Source organism: Anomaloglossus baeobatrachus, chromosome 3 (assembly GCF_048569485.1).
Source record: "Anomaloglossus baeobatrachus isolate aAnoBae1 chromosome 3, aAnoBae1.hap1, whole genome shotgun sequence".
In the NCBI taxonomy this organism is placed as follows: Eukaryota; Metazoa; Chordata; class Amphibia; order Anura; family Aromobatidae; genus Anomaloglossus; species Anomaloglossus baeobatrachus.
This window is the reverse complement of record NC_134355.1, coordinates 10,320,484-10,333,861: the sequence shown is the minus strand read 5'-3', so window position 1 is coordinate 10,333,861 and position 13,378 is coordinate 10,320,484.

Here is a 13,378-nt window from a genome sequence, read left to right as displayed (position 1 = left end):
TTCCATCCTATTGCCAAGAAAGTTATTCCGATTACGACCACTAGGGGGTCCCCGAGAGTATGATGAGCCCTCACCGGAGGAAGCAGAGTCCGTGTTAGACTGAGATTTAGAATGCACGATAGAACCTGATCTAAAATTTCTATGCTGATGCCATTTAAATACGTTCCCATTTTGATAATCATCAATATCGCGTTTAAATTTTTGTGCCTTTTTCTGCTTAATGTCAGTCTCCCACTGCTCAAATTCCTTCGCAAGTTCCTTATCGAACTCCGCTAGGTTTGTCTCTGAGATTTTTTGTTTTAATTCAACATTGACTTTCTCAATCTCAATCTCAAGCTCAGCCAATCTTTTTTTATCAAAACCGATAAGTAGCTCGAGCATTGTGCGGGAGCACAATTTACAAGCTTCTTCCCATCTGCCCTTAAATATGTCGTCTTCGACAACAAATGCTGGAAATGTTTGAATGCGTAGTCCTCTTGGGACAATATCTCTCCCAAGGTACTGTTCTAACGAAGCCTTGTTCCACCAAGTTTTAGTGCGTTTGAACAATAGATTTTTTAATTTTACTTGAAGCTCACGGTACTGCATTGGAGGTGAGGGATTGGTGTGATTACCGCCACTGCCGAACACATCAGTGACCTGTGCCGCCCAATTTGCGTCCCGTCCTCGGTAATCCATAATCAGACCTGTATTCCCAAAAAAGACATACAAAAAAGCAAATTGAATAACTAGGTCCATAATAATCATATAGTATACAACATGGAGGTTCACCATGAATATCAGAACAGCCTACAAAGAAGCTCCATAATCACCAACCATAGGATCCTACTCAGATTAAATACCAAATAATGTTTTCTTTATAGAAATCTATGGAAATTTATTCAGATACAATTTTATAAAAAGTTTTGCAGGGACATAAGAAAGTGCAACACAAAGTACAGAGATGTGTTTAAAAACATATACAGAGCTGATCAGGGAGGTGTGTCAGTTCAAACCAAGCTGGAAAATATGCATGACATGGCCCACAGAGACAACACGACTAAAGTGCATAAGTATATCAATTGCTATAATACAATCAACAGTACACTGAAATACATTGAGTATAGGTAAAACAAGATATTATACTGAGGGAGGAAGTAGCAGTCAGTCTGTAGAGAGAAGTGATAGTGAGCAGACGCAGAGTGTGCTGTCCTGTGGATCTGGGGCCTAGAGCTAGAGTAGCTTGGCCCAGGGAAGCAGGAGTAGCTGAGAGGCAGCGAAGAGACTCGGACATCGGAGTCTGTGGCCACCAGGGCTTAAAATACTCCCTGGTAGCCGAATCCGAAGGGCAGGAGAGCTGCAAGCACCTGGCCCATAAACATCCCGAAGGCACAGCTGCAGCATCAGGGCCCGGTGTGGAGTCCAGCAGAGAAGCACCAGAGAGGGCCTGTGCAGCCTACCACAGAGGGAAAGGGACGTACCACCGGTCCCAGCAGCAAAGAGGGCCATTGCTGGATTCAGAGAAGCAGGGTCCTATCATAACAAAGAAAAGCACAGGAGTAGGCCTCATACTCAGTTGGCCAGAAAGATCACCCCAAGTACTTCCAGGCCGACCGGATCCCCATCACCACCTGTAACGGTCTCCCAGGACTGGACTGTTCCCAAAGTAAAAGAGGAAAAGGTAAAGAGACTGTTGTTTGTGCCTGGTTCTTTCATCGCCTGTCGGCCCTGCACCGTGTTAGCCACACAACACCATAGACTTTCACGAGCACTAACATTGTTCCCGGGGCTCCGCTCCACCTGTGGGGAGCAGTACCACCATTGCTGCCATATCATCACCCCGGAGGCTTCACACAGCAGCGGCGGCTTAATAGCCGCAGACCACAGGTGGCGTCTCGAACACAAACTTTATTCATCAAGCCACATATTCTACTGACACCCACCAGGGCCACGGAGCCGGGCCCAGCCACCACTGACCACCACTGGACTAATCCGGCCCGGCACCGGGTGTCCCATAGCCCTGGGGTGGGCGAGTCAACTTTGGCGTCACGAACAGGATTTCGTGCCCGGTCCCACCGGGTACTGTGCGCCTGCAGAAACTGTGCTTAAAAGACTGTGTTACTGTTTGCAAACTGCGGCCGCCATTAGCCTCGCCAAGCGCAGGAAGAAGGGGGCGTGCCTGACAAAGAGCGCGAAGGGAGCGCGTCATCAGAGCAGAGCGCTGTTAACCCCGCGCGACCCAGAAGGGAATTTGAAAAGTGAACGGAGCCTGGTAAGGTTCACTAAGGGGGAGGAAGATGTCCGACTCGGAGGGAGGGCAGGTGGCTGCCATAGCCCGAGACGCCGCGGCACCAGCCGAAGCAATCCCAGTCGCCGTCGCCCCAGCCCCCGCTGTAGCGCCGGTAATGCCGATCACAATGCCGTACATACCGGGAGCAGAATGGCTGCCGCAGTACTCCGGGGAGTCCCATACCTTGAGTGACTTCAGAGAAAGCCTGCACAGCTTGTTCCGGGTGTATCCGCTGACTGAGAGCCAGAAGGTGGGCATAGTAATGGGACAGCTAGCCGGCGCGGCCCAGCGTGAAGCGAAGTCCTGGCCTGATACAGATAAAGGGACAGTAACCCAGATACTGGCCAAGCTAAAGAGTACTTTTGACACCCGCACCGCAGCAGAGATAAAGATGAGATTCTTTGGGTGCAAGCAACGGGCCACAGACAGCATAAGGGACTATGCCTTAAACTTGCAGGAGGCCCTGAGAGCAATTAAACAGGTGGACCCAGAGAGTGTACGTGAAGAAGACAAACTCCTAACTGAGCAGTTCATAGAGGGGCTCCTGTCAGATGCCCACAGGACCCAGCTGCGTATCATGGTCCTGCAGAACCCTGCTCTGGACTTTGCAAAGTTTAAGGACCAGGCCATCCAGGTACTGAGAGAATCTACACCGAATGACCCAGTATCCCTCCGGCCTCTTGCTATCACGTACCCCGGGGTGGTGCCTGCAACACGAGCCACTGCAGGGGCTGAGGCGCAGTCCCTGGATAAGGATCCCGCTGCAGAGCTCAGACAGCAGGTCCAGGAGCTGACCAAGACTGTAGCTGCCCTTGCCAAGACCGTGCAGTCTCTACAAGTGACCCCATCGCCTGCAAGAATCGAGTTGGCCTCCAGCCCAGATGACGTCCCATGGATGCGACAGAGGAGGATTCCGCCGACCCGAGGCAAAGACACAGACCGGTACGATTCAACGGGACAACCGATCTGCCGCCGCTGCAGCCAGGCGGGCCACATTGCACGACGCTGTCCTTTAACCCCTTCAGCCCCAAGCCTATTTTGACCCTAAAAACCAGGCCATTTTTTGCAATTCTGACCAGTGTCCCTTTATAAGGTTATAACTCTGGAACGCTTCAGCGGATCCCGGTGATTCTGAGACTGTTTTTTCGTGACATATTGGGCTTCATGTTAGTGGTAAATTTAGGCCGATATTTTTTGCATTTCTTTGTGAAAAAAACGGAAATTTCGCGAAAATTTTGAAAATTTTGTAATTTTCAAACTTTGAATTTTTATGCTCTAAAACCAACGAGACATATGACACAAAATAATTAATAAATAACATTTCCCACATGTCTATTTTACATCAGAACAATTTTGGGAAAAAAAAATAAAAATTTAAGGAAGTTATAGGGGTTCAAAGTTTATGAGCAATTTCTCATTTTTACAACAAAATTTACAAAGCCACTTTTTTTAGGGACCACATCACATTTGAAGCAATTTTGAAAGGTCTACATGACACAGAACACCCAAAAGTGACACCATTCCAAAAACGGCACCCCTCAGGCTACTCAAAACCACATTCAAGAAGGTTATTAACCCTTCAGGTGCTTCACAGTAACTAAAGCAATGTGGAAGGAAAAAATGAACATTTTACTTTTTGCAACAAAAATGTTAATTGAGCCTCAAATATTGCATATGAACAAGGGTAGCAGGATTAAATGAACCCCCAAAATTTGTTGGGCAATTTCTACTGAACACGCAGATACCTCATATGTGGCGAAAAACCACTGTTTGGGCGCACGGCAGGACTCGGAAGGGAAGGAGCGCCATTTGACTTTTTTGAACAGAAAATTAGCTGGAATCGTTAGCCTCACCATGTTGCGTTTGGAGAGCCCCTGAGGTGCCGAAACAGTGGAGCTCCCCCACATGTGACCCCATTTTGGAAACTAGACCCCTCATGGAATTTATCTAGATGTTTATTGAGCACTTTGAGCCTCTGGGGGCTTCACAAAAGTTAATAGAGTTGAGCTGTGAAAATAAAAAAATTTTTTTTTACCACAAAATTGTTACTTCAACCAGGTAGCTTTTTTTTTCACAAGGGTATCAGGAAAAATTGCACCATAAAATGTATTGTGCAATTTCTCCTGAGTACGCAGATACCTCATATGTGGTGGAACTCAAATGTTTGGGCGCACAGCAGGGCTCGGAAGGCAAGGAGTGTCATTTGACGTTTCAAACGCAAAATTGTCTGGGATAATTAGCGTATTCCATGCTGTTTGGAGACCCCCTGAGGTGCCGAAACAGTGGAACTCCCCCACATGTGACCCCATTTTGGAAACTAGACCCCCATGGCATAGAAAAAAAAAAACAGCGGAAGATGGGGGGGCGGCAGATGGGGCGGCAGCAGATGGGGGGGGCAGCGGCATATAAAGGGAGCATCTGTGATTGTGAGACGGCGGCTGGGATAGGGTGGGGGCGGATGGGAGAGGGCGCAGTGGATGCAGGAGCGGCAGAGGATGGGGGGAGGGGGCGGGTGGGGGGGAAGGGTGGGAAGGGGAGTGGGAGGTGAGATTGGGGATAGTTACCCTACAGGATGGATCTAGGCAGCTGGATCACAGGAGATGAAGGAGGCAGCAGATCGGGGAGGGTGAGAAGTGGGGGAGGGAGCGCAGCGCAGATCACGGAGGAGACAGGTGAGCAGAGCACAGATCACAGAGGAGACAGGTGAGCAGAGCACAGATCACGGGGGTGAGAGGTGAGGGAGAGCGGACAGCAGATCACGGGGGTGACAGGTGAGGGACCACAGATCACGGGGTGACAGGTGAGGGAGCACAGATCACGGGGGTGAGAGGTGAGAGAGCGCAGATCACGGGGGAGACAGGTGAGCAGAGCACAGATCACGGGGGTGAGAGGTGGAGGGAGAGTGGACAGCAGATCACGGGGGTGACAGGGGAGGGAGCACAGATCACGGCGGTGACAGGGGAGGGAGCGCAGATCACGGCGGTGACAGGGGAGGGAGCGCACATCACGGCGGTGACAGGGGAGGGAGCGCACATCACGGCGGTGACAGGGGAGGGAGCACACATCACGGCGGTGACAGGGGAGGGAGCGCACATCACGGCGGTGACAGGGGAGGGAGCGCACATCACGGCGGTGACAGGGGAGGGAGCGCACATCACGGCGGTGACAGGGGAGGGGGCGGGTAGCTGACCACGGGGGTGAGAGGTGGGGGGAGCGTGCAGCACATCACGGAGGGGAGGGGGCGAGCAGCACATCACGGAGGGGAGGGGGCGAGCAGCACATCACGGAGGGGAGAAGGCGAGCAGCACATCACGGAGGGGAGAAGGCGAGCAGCACATCACGGAGGGGAGGGGGCGAGCAGCACATCACGGAGGGGAGGGGGCGAGCAGCACATCACGGAGGGGAGGGGAGGGGGTGAGCAGCACATCACGGAGGGGAGGGGAGGGGGTGAGCAGCACATCACGGAGGGGAGGGGAGGGGGCGAGCAGCACATCACGGAGGGGAGGGGAGGGGGCGAGCAGCACATCACGGAGGGGAGGGGGCGAGCAGCACATCACGGAGGGGAGGGGAGGGGGCGAGCAGCACATCACGGAGGGGAGGGGGCGAGCACCGATCACGAGGGGGAGGGGCCGGGCAGCAGATCGGAGGGAGCGGTGGCACTATGACAGATGGAGGAGGACAGGGTGCACGATCCCAGTCCTCCTCCATCTGCCACAGTGCCACCGCTCCCTCCGAACTGCTGCACGGAGGTGAGGGGCCGGGCAGCAGATTGGGGGGAGCGGTGGCACTGTGGCAGATGGAGGGCGGCAGCGGATCGGGAGGTGTGGGGGTGAGGGTGCGGGCAGGAGATTGGGGAGACAGGTGGCAGATAGCGGAGGGCAGCGGCAGCGGCGGCGGATCGGGACGCTTTTCGTACAGTGCAATGGCAGCGCGGCAACTTCCGGGTCCCATGCTCCGGTCTCATAACAGCATGGGACCGGAGCTTGTCGCCCTGCCATTGCACTGTGTACACTACACTCACTGTGTGTGCTGGCGTGCTGCAGGGACGATGACGGGGGCGGTCACCGGCAACAGGTCCACTGTGATTGGAGAAATCGGTCACAAGGCCGATCTCTCCAATCAGAGCATTGGAGCTGGGGGAGGGTGATCCAGTGAGGTCACCCAGCTCCAGCCAATGGCCAGTGCTACAGCTGCACTGGCCAGGGCTGGATTTCAATGTTTCAGTCATTTTAAATGGCTGGAACATTACAGTGGCTGTGATTGGTTGAGCGGCGTTCGTCAGCCAATCACAGCCTCCGTAGGTCCGGCGAGGAGGCACCACCCCTCCTAAGGTCAGGAACAGGTCCCCTCCTCCCCGAATCTGCGGTTTTTGTTAACATATTGCAGTCACCGGAGGCTCCGGTGCCGCGATTCCGCCATGACGGAAAGATCCGTCCTTGGTCGTTAAGGCCCAGGGCACAAGGACGGATCTTTCCGTCCATGGTCGTGAAGGGGTTAAATGGGCCGAGCCTGGGGCCAGGAGCCAACCCCCAGGTGTAAGGAAGCCCGGCTCGACCCCCAGCCGCAGCAAGTATGTGGGAGGACGACCGGTCCTTCCCATTGTGCTGGATGGGATCCCTTTGAATGCCCTCCTGGATACGGGGTCCCATGTAACAACCATCCCCTACAAACTGTACAAAAGATATTGGGCTGATTCAGACATTGACCATGGCCCAGATGATGATTTAACAATTGTGGCCAGTAATGGTCAGCCCTTACCTCAAATTGGGTACAAAGAAGTAACCATTAAAGTGGGGCGGGTAGAATTGCCATGTCAGGGTAATTGTAGATATTGATCGCAAAGAATCTGACCCACTGCTAACCATTGGTACAAATGTGATGGAAAATTGTATTGCCGAAGTAATAATTTTGTTGCAGCAGGCGTCTGAAGGTGCCAGCTCCGGGCAGCAGCGTGCCCTACAGAGGGAGATCAGAGCCCTGATGAGGAGGCAGCAGGTAGAGCTGGCCGGAGGAGAAATTGGCAGTGTGAGGGTAAGTGACCCCCTCCCCATTGTAATACCCCCAAGAAGTGAAATGTTGATATGGTGTCGGGCAGCAATAGGCCTCAAGGGTCAGGATTACCATGCCTTGGTAGAACCGGTGTATTCAGACAGTAGGCCTGGAGTCCTGATAGCCAGAGGGGTAGCAGACGTCCGCAAGGGGAGAGTGCCCGTCCGTGTCCTGAATTGTGGGGAGGAGGAAGCCAAATTGCCCCGGTATGCCACTGTAGCAAAACTGTACACTGTCAGCAACAATACCATTAAAGCAGTGGAACCCTTGATCCCGTCCGACCAGGCGGAAGACAATGGCTCCAAGGGGCAGCTGGAAGACTGGTGCCAAAAATTACATGTGGGCACCGACTCCACCCCCTCACACCAAAAGCATGGGGTTTACCGGGTGGTACAGGAGTAAGAGCGGGTCTTCAGCAAACACCCCCTAGATTTTGGGCAGGTGAAAGGGGTTAAACATCAAATCCCCACGGGTGATCATCATCCCATTAAAGAGAGATACCGCCCTGTGCCCCCCGCACAGTATCAGCGTGCCAAAGAAATGTTACGGGAAATGAAGGAGGCTGGGGTTATCAGAGATAGTTGTAGCCCCTGGGCAGCTCCACTAGTGCTCGTAAAGAAAAAAGATGGTACAATGAGAATGTGCGTAGATTACAGGCAAATTAACCGCATTACACATAAAGATGCCTATCCACTACCCAGAATAGAGGAGTCGCTAACAGCCTTAAAGTCAGCTAACTATTTCTCCACCTTGGATCTCACCAGTGGGTACTGGCAGGTTCCCGTGGCAGAGGCGGACAAGGAGAAGACTGCATTCACGACACCAATGGGCCTCTGCGAGTTCAACTGTATGCCATTCGGGCTCTGCAACGCCCCAGGGACATTCCAAAGGTTGATGGAGTGCTGCTTGGGCCACCACAACTTTGAAACCGTGCTGTTGTACCTGGATGACGTCATAGTCTACTCCAAGACTTATGAAGACCACCTGAGGCACTTAGCAGAAGTGTTTGAGTCCTTGTCGAAATATGGCCTGAAGATAAAGCCGTCCAAATGTCACCTCTTGAAGCCAAAGGTACAGTACCTGGGTCATGTGGTCAGCGCAGAAGGTGTGGCACCTGATCCGGAGAAAGTCACCGTAATCAAGGACTGGCCAAGACCCACCACGGTAAAGGAGGTGAGGCAGTTCCTTGGGCTGGTGGGCTACTACCGAAGGTTCATTGATGGTTTCACAAAGATAGCAGCGCCCCTTCAAGATCTCCTGGTGGGCCAGCCAAAGCAGGCTAAGAAGCAGAGCCCTCCATTTGAATGGAGCAGCCAATAGAAACATCTTTGTCCGGCTGAAAGGGGCTCTCACGGGAGAAGAAATTCTGGCCTACCCTGACTACAGCCAGCCGTTTGTACTGTATACAGATGCCAGCAACGTGGGACTGGGAGCAGTTCTGTCCCAGGTGCAGGGAGGCAGAGAGAAGGTGATAGCGTACACCAGTAGGAAGCTTCGTCCCACAGAAAGGAACCCAGAAAACTACAGTTCCTTCAAGCTGGAGTTCCTCGCTATTTTTTGGGCAGTGACTGAACGCTTCAAGCACTATCTGGCATCGGCCAAGTTCACCATCTTCACGGACAACAATCCGTTGACACATCTGGCAACAGCCAAGTTAGGTGCGTTGGAACAGCGATGGATGGCCCGGCTGTCTAACTTTGACTTTACCATCAAGTACCGGGCTGGCAAGAAGAATAACAATGCTGATGCGCTGTCCAGAATGCCTCACTTACCCGAGTCTGGAGAAGACCTGGATGAACTCGAAGAGATAGAGTTACCGGCTTTCCATCACCAAGGTGTTTCCCAGTGTGAGCATGCTGTAGGAGTGAAGCGCTCGAGCCAGCACGAGGTCTCGGTCAACCCATTACTCCACCATAATTGGGAAGAGACACAGAACGGTGACCCGGCCGTGCGATTGGTCAAAGAAAAGCTAGCAAAAGCTGAGACCCATCTTGGCCCAGATGCTCCAGAAGAAGCCCAGCAGCTGTGGAAGGAGAGGGGACGACTGTTCACCTACCAAGGCAAGCTCTGCAAGAGATATGTCAACTGGCGAACGAATGAACTCGTCTGGCAGATAGTGGTCCCACAGAGGGATGCTCCAATGTTCCTAGCAGCTTACCATGATAAAGCGGGACACTTCGGGTGGAAGAAGTTGGAGACCCTACTCCGTGATCGGTTCTACTGGGTGCACATGAGAAAGACAGTCGAGAAGTGGTGCCGAGACTGTGGTCCGTGTAACCTGAGGCGGAAGGATGATGCCAGCCAGAGGTCTCCCCTACAGCCAATTGTCATGAAGCAGCCCCTGGAGTTGGTGGCCCTGGACCACGTGAAGTTAACACCAAGCCGGTCAGGCTATGTGTACGCCCTCACCATTGTGGACCATTACTCTCGTTTCCTGGTAGTAGTGCCCGTGAAGGACCAGACAGCAAGAACAGCAGCGAGAGCGTTTCAGGCCTACTTTTGTCGACCTCACGGTTACCCTGAAAGGGTATTGACTGATCAAGGTCCTGCATTCGAGGCAGAAGTGTTCCAAGAGTTCTGTAACATGTACGGTTGTAAGAAAATCAGAACCACACCGTACCACCCCCAAACCAATGGATTGTGCGAGAAGATGAACCATGTGGTTATTGATATGCTCAAGACTCTACCTCTGGAAGAAAGAAACCAATGGCCAGAGAAGTTACCAGATCTGGTAGACCTGTACAACCATATCCCAGTAAATTCGACCAACTGCAGCCCTGCTTACCTGATGCGAGCAAGACCTGGCAAGTTACCTGTAGACTTTGAGATGGGGACTGTGTCACCTGAAGCGGTTCAGGAGATAGAAGATTGGGATACAGAGCGACAACAGCGGTACCGTAAGGTCCAGGAATGCGTAGAAAGGAGCCTGTCTCAAGCAAGAACGAGACAAGAGCAGCATTACAATCAAACAGCTCCAGCAACTCCCTTAGCACCTGGAGAACAGGTCCTCAAGAAAAAGCGGAGGGCGCATAAATTAGATGATCAGTGGGAGAATGAACCCTACACCATTATCCCCTCCAACTTTGACAATAGTAAGGTATGCCTCATAAGCAAAGATGAAGGCAAGACCTATCAAGCAGTTTCTCGAGACCGCTTGAAAGCATGCCCCGAACGGTGCAGAATCCAAAAAGAAGTAGAAGTACAAGAAAGTCCCCAAAGTCCAGAAAAAGAGGAAGAGATGATCCAAACAATCCTTGGAAAATTCCCCAAAACTTGGACCCGAATAAACAATGCCATAGTGGTACCAGTGTTGATGTTCCCGCAGTTGGTCGAGCCAGAAACAGAAGAGGTTCCAGATCCACCTAAAGAACCGTCCGCTCCAACACGAGGTGACACGCCAGCAGTGGAACAGGAGAATCAACCCCCTGTCAGTGGTGAACCTGTCATACCCTTGGCGACTCTTAGACCACATAGGCAATCATCACGCTTACCTATCAGGGTTAGGCCTACGTGTAGTGCTGAGGTAGAAGACACATCAAGTAGTCAGGGGCAGACACCAGAGCTACGCAGGTCCCAACGCAGCACTCGGGGACAGCCCCCTCCAAGGTATAGAGAGTAAAAAGAAAGAGTACTTATTAGAATGTAAATAGTTATGTGAAATGTCTGTAATGTTGTGTATAAAATGTTTTTCTTTTTTGATTGAGAAAATAGACAATTGGGCCACTGGACTATGGGTGGCCAACACCTAGCTGTACATAGTTAGCACCAGTGTGCTCAGCACCCCTGAAGAAAAACCCGTCCGGCGTGCATAGAGTGGGGTCATCAATGCTCTGACGCACGCCCAGAGCCTACGTTGGGGGTTTTATCGCGGCGGGTCCCCCATGGAGCAGTGTAATGGACACCCGGCAGGGAGCCACACTGGACTCTTATAGTCGTTTAAGGTTGTAACATGTATGTCTTGTTTTGTTTTCTACAGTCCGGGAGTACTGAATTTAACTAAGGGGGAGTGTGGCGCCCCAGGACCTGGTCGCCACAACAGCATTGCCCTCCCAAAGGGTTAATGCTGAGCCTGGAGGTAATGGGGAGGTCCATTGGCCAGCAAGTTTAACATCCAACGCAGTTCTCCCTCCGGCCAGCAGGGGGAGCTCTGAACCTGGAATTCCAGGGAGCCTTCCTCAAGTCTGACCTGAGGGAGGAAGTAGCAGTCAGTCTGTAGAGAGAAGTGATAGTGAGCAGACACAGAGTGTGCTGTCCTGTGGATCTGGGGCCTAGAGCTAGAGTAGCTTGGCCCAGGGAAGCAGCGAAGAGACTCTGACATCGGAGTCTGTGGCCACCAGGGCTTAAAATACTCCCTGGTAGCCGAATCCGAAGGGCAGAAGAGCTGCAAGCACCTGGCCCATAAACATCCCGAAGGTACAGCTGCAGCATCAGGGCCCGGTGTGGACTCCAGCAGAGAAGCACCAGAGAGGGCCTGCGCAGCCTGCTACAGAGGGAAAGGGACGTACCATCGTCCCAGCAGCAAAGAGGGCCATTGCTGGATTCAGAGAAGCAGGGTCCTATCATAACAAAGAAAAGCACAGGAGTAGGCCTCATACTCAGCTGGCCAGAAAGATCACCCCAAGTACTTCCAGGCCGACCGGATCCCCATCACCACCTGTAACGGTCTCCCAGGACTGGACTGTTCCCAAAGTAAAAGAGGAAAAGGTAAAGAGACTGTTGTTTGTGCCTGGTTCTTTCATTGCCTGTCGGCCCTGCACCGTGTTAGCCACACAACCCCATAGACTTCCACGAGCACTAACAGTGTCCCCGGGGCTCTGCTCCACCTGTGGGGAGCAGTACCACCATTGCTGCTATAACATCACCCCGGAGGCCTCACACAGAAGCAGCGGCTTAATAGCTGCAGACCACAGGTGGCGTCACGAACACAAACTTTATTCATCAAGCCACATATTCTACTGACACCCACCAGGGCCACGGAGCCGGGCCCAGCCACCACTGATTACCACTGGACTAGTCCGGCCCGACACCGGGTGTCCCATAGCCCTGGGGTGGGCGAGTCATAAGCAGAGAGGAAAGGTGCAGAGAGCAGAAAAGAGGAGCAGAGAGCAGTGGAGGAGCAGAGAAAAGAGGAGCAGAGAAGAGAGGAGCAGAGAGCAGTGGAGAAGCAGAAGAGAGGAGCAGAGAGCAGTGGAGGAGCAGAGAAGAGAGGAGCAGAGAGGAAAGGTGCAGAGAGCAGAAAAGAGGAGCAGAGAGCAGTGGAGGAGCAGAGAAGAGAGGAGCAGAGAAGAGAGGATCAGTGAGAAGAAAAGAAGAGCAGAGAAGAGAGGATCAGTGAGAAGAAAAGAAGAACAGAGAAGAGAGGAGCAGAGAGGAAAGGGGCAGAGAGCAGAAAAGAGGAGCAGAGAGCAGTGGAGGAGCAGAGAAGAGACGAGCAGAGAAGAGAGGATCAGTGAGAAGAAAAGAAGAGCAGAGATGAGAGGATCAGTGAGAAGAAAAGAAGAGCAGAGAAGAGAGGAGCAAAGAGTAGGAAAGAGGGGCAGAGATCAGGAAAAAGGATCAGAGAGCAGTGGAGGAGCAGAGACTAGAGAAGCAAAGAGTAGGAAAGAGGAGCAGAGATCAGGAAAGAGGTGCAGAGAGCAGTAGAGGAGCAGAGAAGAGAGGATCAGTGAGAAGAAAAGAAGAGCAGAGAGCAGTGGAGGGACAGAGAAGAGAGATGCAGAGAGTAGGAAAGAGGAGCAGAGATCAGGAAATAGGTGCAGAGAGCAGAAAAGAACAGCAGAGAGCAGTGGAGGAGCAGAGAAGAGAGGATCAGTGAGAAGAAAAGAAGAGCAGAGAGCAGTGGAGGGGCAGAGAAGAGAGATGCAGAGAGTAGGAAAGAGGAGCAGAGATCAGGAAAGAGGTGCAGAGAGCAGAAAAGAACAGCAGAGAGCAGTGGAGGAGCAGAGAAGAGAGGATCAGTGAGAAGAACAGCAGAGAAGAGAAGAGCAGAGAGTAGGAAAGGGGCTGAGATCAGGAAAGAGGAGCAGAGAGCAGTGGAGGAGCAGAGAAGAGAGGATCAGT